At 40.6% G+C, this 6355-nt stretch overlaps 1 long non-coding RNA gene across 1 annotated transcript; it reads right to left on the bottom strand.

Moving 5' to 3' along the window:
• Positions 1 to 4004: 4004 nt before the first annotated feature.
• On the bottom strand, positions 4005 to 5819 carry LOC110014235. Its single transcript, XR_002872381.1, has 3 exons — positions 5781 to 5819; positions 4403 to 4488; positions 4005 to 4049 (listed from the first exon to the last, which is right to left on the bottom strand). It is a non-coding gene; the product is annotated as an uncharacterized LOC110014235 (long non-coding RNA).
• Positions 5820 to 6355: the final 536 nt, after the last annotated feature.

A 6355-nucleotide genomic window follows, 5' to 3' on the forward strand; every position in this document is an offset into this window, starting at 1 on the left:
CAAAGAATCCCACCTGGACTTCATGATGGCTTAGCCTTCTTTATTTAAAGGTGAAGAAGATCACAGACCCTAAACTCACCCTTGTTAGGACTTGCTGAACTATCAACAATGCTATTTCAAGCATTACCACACATTTAATACACACACTGTCCCATACCACTATGCAACCTCAACAGCTTCAGGGCTCTGAGCCAAAGCCTGAGGTCTTCACTGTTATTAACTATTAGAGCAGAGAAGGCTCATTGAAGATCACCTTCATCTGTGTGAATAAATGCTGCCGGGCACAGTGGCGGTTTTCGATATGGGCGATGTGGGCGGTCGCCCAGGGCGGCACTTCATAGGGGGCGGCATTTGCCATGTCCGAGGCGTTTTACATATTTTTTTGCTACTATATTCAAAGAGGCTACTATATTCAAAGAGTAAGCTTTGCGCTTTTAATTTGAAATTGCTTCAGCTGCCGACACTTAACACTTTTATCTTAACACATCAGACTATTAAGAATGTCTTCATCCTGTTTCCCCTTCACACTTATGGTGCAAAAAAAAAAAAAAGATGAAATAACTCAGAGTGAAACAACGTAAAACAGGCACATGAAAAGGAATTAGGCAGAACAAACACCCGTGCTCAACCCAATTTCGACAAAAGCAGGCAATGGGGATTATTTCCCACAAGTCCGTGCTCCGACACAGCAGACCCGACGCGCACGTGACCACCGCCCTCTGCTGCAAGACATTTGCGGCCACACCTCTTTGCGGTAGTCTTTGGAGCATAAGTCAAAAAACTCGAGAGAGGGGCGCAACTCGCCGGTGGCTGGCTGAATCACACTAACAGGTGTGAGGGGAGTCTTTTTCTATCTGAAAATCAACTCTGGGCCGCAGCTGCGCCTCCCGTCACAGAGACGGAGCCGCGTGTGTGAGAGGGAAGGGGAGGGGGAGGGATTGTTACGGGGGGAGAAGGGAGGAAGCACCCAGGCGCAGAGAGCGAGAGGAGGCAGGAGGTTGCAGGGGAACGGGGGCTTTAATAAACAAAACTAAGGACACAAAACCAAAACCACTGCAGATGGCAGGCTAGAACACTAAACACTAAACACTAAACCCCCCAAACCGGGGGAGCAGACTAACATACTATGGACCAGCCCAAGAGGAAGGGAATGAAAAGACTTAAATACATACAGACAACCAAGACACAGGTGAACACAATCAGTTAGGATGGGGAACCAAAGAAAAACTCACAACAAAAACAAAGCAGGAAACCCTACAAAATAAAACAGGAAGTTAAACTCAAAACATGCCAGAACAAAAAGGAAACAAAGAAACAGAAACCGTAACAGGGGTGCTGGGTGCAGACCATTTTTTATGGATTGAGTTTTTTTGGAGGATTTCTGCTGTTGGTGTTGCACAAATTTAGGGAAATGCCAAATATTTTTGGAGTAATCCCACTGATGAATTTCTATGATTTAGTCTTTAATGTTTTATAAGACCTAAAAATATTAATCACAATAAGTTTTTTTTTAGATCTAATCCCTCTGATATGTTTCACAAAGACACACAGGACGTCACACATTAAGAAATTATTGCTAAAAATGAAGCAGGAGTCCAGCTCTAAAAAAAAAAGCTTTAAAAAATGATTAAAGAGCAAAAAATACGGAAATATTTGATTTGTAATTTCTTATTAATATTTCCAGGCTTTCTTTGTTTTATTCTGCAGCATGTTCATATTTGTATAATTTTGACAGAATATATTTCTATGGAGAGCAAAATATTACAAGTTATTTAGGGTTTAAGTTAACTTGTGTTCCTGTTTTTTTTTCATATTTATGTTGAAAAAGTTCAGTTTAAAAGGTTTAAAAGTTTAGCTTTAGTGTGTTCAGTAAATGTTTATCTTCTTCGGCCCAAACCTTAAGCATGTTTTAACTTAGGCCCCCTGTGTGACTGAGTTTGACCCCCCTGTAATACGAGTCTAGAAAATGCATGCATTTTTTGTGTAAAATGGCTAAATAGAAGATAGGGAACACAACAGGATGTTGTCAAATTTTGTATGTGTGCGGGGGGGGGGGGGGGGCGGGGGGGGGGGTTACTCGCCCAGGGAGTAAGTTAGTGTAGAACCGCCACTGGCCGGGCATCATGGGTATGGAGTTATTTCAGTCTCAATAATCAGAAATGCACACAACCGGTTTTACAAATGCACACGCTCCGATTCACAAATGTCATTTTATGCAAACGTGAAAAATAAATTCGGAAATACACACCCTGTGTTTCACAAACACACACATTGTGTTTCACAAATGCACACTAAATGTTTTACAACTGCACAATAAGTGTTTCTCACAAATGTGCACACTGTTTTTCACAAAAACATTTTAGAAATTCACAATAAATATATCAGAAATGCACAGTAAGTGCTTCACAAACATGATTTTTAGTTACACATGTGATGTGAACTCACAGATCATTCGAATTGCAGACTGTGCATTCAAAATCCCGTTCTCGTTTGTGAATCTCCCCGTGTGTGTGAGAGATTTTTCTACGGTGAATATTGAGACTCATCTGACGGAGCGGGTCGACTAATCTCACCATTGGCTAGTGAATCTGTCAATCAAACTCGTCGGCAAAGCAGGCGGGTTCGCTTTTAGCCAATCGAATGGCCCCTTACACTTTCTCTACGCTTTCTGCAGGTGGCAAAAGCCCCGCCCATATTTGATTCTGGACCAGTCGGTCGTTAGCGTGTTAGCTTTAGCATGGCTTGTCGGTTTATTTGCCTTCGGTTGTCAAAATTTACTGGCTTGCGCAACTTTTCAGTGGACCTGGTAGCAAGGCAACAGTGGTTGAATGCAGTTGACATAGAATCCATCGAACTCTGTACTGGTCATGAGATTTAAAATGAATGTTTCACTCGGGATTGTTTGTACGTTATTCTCTTAGCTTTCATGCTAGCGTCATTTCAACACTCAGACACGGTTTTGATCATATGAAGGTGGAGGAGAAAAACCTGCAACTTCCACAGTAGGTTCTGTGGAGAAACTGGCATCACTTTGCTCCGTACCACGCAGTGGGACTACATTACCTCAAGTTCATCTCACTGTCAATCACAGATACCCAACACACCTCCGCTGCTCAGCCCGAAGTCACTTTGCTTGACCTTAATTTTATTATTTTTTAATAACTCAAATGTCATTGAATTTATATTGTAACCATATACATATACACCTCTTGGCCAGGTCACCCTTGCAAAAAAGATCCTCATCTCTCTGGGTTTTATAGCTGCTTAAATACTACACAACAAAAGATGGTCATAGAACAACAAAGTGCAAACATTCACCCTTTATTGCCGAGTAAAATTCAGAGAAAACATGGACAGATTAAAACATCAAAATTTAAGCAAATGTGGGATCTCTACTGATTTGAATTTTATTTAAACTGGAACTAATTTTCATAACATCCTTACATACAATGAAGTCCCTTGAACAATACAGCAGTATTGATTTGAACTCTGTCTTGCTCCCCTCAGTCTCTCTTCTTCTGTATGTAATTATGTGCCTGAAATAAAAAACACTGAAATAAAGCATTTACCCAGGGATCAGAAACAGGGTTCTGGGTCAAGCCCAACTGCCACAGCTGATTTGGTGTCATGCATCCGTCCTGATTGGATGGCTGTCCCACGCGTCACTAAAGACATCCAAACTGGCCTGAATGCGTGGTCGGAAAATATAGTGGCAGCAGAATACGTGATGTTACTGATATTGAGCAAGTCTTGGTCCTCAGGAGAGTGCAGGATGTTGTAATATAAACCAGTAACACTCACGAAGACATCACACCAGAGGAGCTCAATCCTGTATTTGGAAAAAAGCAAAAAGAAATATTATATTGTCAGATTTATTTTTAATACATCATTCACTTTTATGTTTATATTAAAGCTTCTAAAACTAGGTTCAACTCACCATTGATTGTGTGTACACTTTTCCCACAATGAAGCTGTTTGTGTCAGTTGTACGTACTGTGAGCATCAACTCGGCTATGCCCACATGTTCTCCTCCGTGATCTCCTCTCACCCTGACAATAACATGAAAATCATGTCTCAAACACATAATTACAAATGCATCGCAAATACGGTACACATCAATTTAAAATGTAATGTTCTTATGTATGTTGCCAATAAGTAGAATTTCTAGGTTAGACAAATTGCAGGAGTGGGTTACATGTATCACTGGGGAAAAAAATGAGGTGAGAGAGACTGTTGGGGGGGGGGGGGGGGGGTAAATGTTATTCATGAGGGGAAAGAGTTTTAGAGTTGCCTTTGTTTTCAGAGGAGTCTAAAAAAAGTAATTTTATTTTTGTACAAATAACCAAGTACTTATACTGCCTGATATGTGAATAAAAGATTTCTTTATGAATAACATGAATACCTCAGAGGAAAGCCATAAACGTTCACAGCGTCACTGAAGAAGGCCAAGTCTGCATAGTTGTTGTCTGCCATCTTCAGGTACAAGACCTATGGAATACAAGTACAAATACTTTCAACTGACAGATATTTACAGGGGCAAAAATGCTAAATTCCCAATTGATAGGTAAAACAGTAATACAATAGGATGATAAAATATGAAATAGAATAGAATAGAAAGGTATTTAGGATGTCACACTTCAGCAATTCCTAGAGAATAAATAAAAACACGACAAACATGGATTAGATCATTTAGCTGTCTGAGATTAAATTACATAATTTTCAAATATTAGAAAGGGGAATTTTTTAAAACACTCTTGCTATGATAACTTGAGCTTGTAGTAAAGAACAGCTTTAAAAAAATCAGAGACAAGACACTGAACACAGGAAGCCTGTGTGTAATACTTACAGTAACTTCTACTCAAATCACTGTTGGCAGCATATTTCTCCCATCCGCCCTTTCTGTGACTACTTATCGACTACAAAACAGACTAAAAACATCATAATGTTTGGGATTCTTGTCATTACGTCATTGGAAGTAAAGATACGGGGAATTTAGTGGCTGTCACTCTGACACAATCACACAGGGCTTTTCAGCACAATACGGGTTCTAACGTTAGAAACTTAATGAGGCTTCTTTCATTCAACAGTGGATTCACGTCTCTGTTATATTCAAAAAATGCCGTTTTCATGAATGTCATATGAATTAACTTTGTTGCACATATCCACCCCGTCTTAAAGTCTGGGTTGTGAAAAGACTGTGTCTAACTTTAACCCAGATCGCGTTTACATAAAGGCAGCACACGGAACAGCTAACTTACTAGCTAGTTAGCATAGCATCAGTGTTTAAACAAATCCCCGTCTCCAAATCAATACTTTTTATTAAACTTTCTGTGCTGCTGTAAATCCGGCATGTTTTCCCCTTAGTTCCTTATGAATCATGTTAAGAACCTACAGATTGGCTGTATATCTAGCTTGAACCGACGCGCTAGCTTAAACTCCCCTCACACTCACAGGGCAGACAGACACAATTTGAGTCGAAAGCCGGCTAGTTTCGAGGCCCCTGGTTGGTTGTAGTTACTCGTGTTGTGTGAAGAGCTGGTATGCCAAGTATAAAACTTGACAAAACCATCATAAGTCCTCCCCCGCTTTCATAAAAAATATGACCGCACAGGCTAAGCTAAGCTAATTTGCGGTGGGGGTACTCTGCAAACGACTCGGCTGAAATGTTCATAAAGCATTCACACATGTCACTTGGCCAAGGAGAACGCTTCAACTTAGTATTCAATAACATTACAGGACGTACAACGAGGGAATAATAATCAAATAAGTGCATTACTTACGGGCTGAGACTGATCCCGTTCGGAAGACCTCTCCGCCATGTTTGCCGCCCGCGTCCTCCCAACTGCTGTGCTGAACAGCTCCCTCCCTCGTCAGTTGAGAGTGAAGAGTGTAAGGGGCCATTCGATTGGCTAAAAGCGAACCCGCCTGCTTTGCCGATGAGTTTGATTGACAGATTCACTAGCCAATGGTGAGATTAGTCGACCCGCTCCGTCAGATGAGTCTCAATATTCACCGTAGAAAAATCTCTCACACACACGGGGAGATTCACAAACGAGAACGGGATTTTGAATGCACAGTCTGCAATTCGAATGATCTGTGAGTTCACATCACATGTGTAACTAAAAATCATGTTTGTGAAGCACTTAGTCTGCATTTCTGATACATTTATTGTGAATTTCTAAAATGTTTTTGTGAAAAACAGTGTGCACATTTGTGAGAAACACTTATTGTGCATTTGTAAAACATTTAGTGTGCATGTGTGAAACACAATGTGTGTGTTTGTGAAACACAGGGTGTGTATTTCCAAATTTATTTTTCACGTTTGCATAAAATGACATTTGTGAATCGGAGCGTG

This window comes from Oryzias latipes, chromosome 20 (genome assembly GCF_002234675.1).
Source record: "Oryzias latipes chromosome 20, ASM223467v1".
NCBI classification, from domain to species: Eukaryota; Metazoa; Chordata; class Actinopteri; order Beloniformes; family Adrianichthyidae; genus Oryzias; species Oryzias latipes.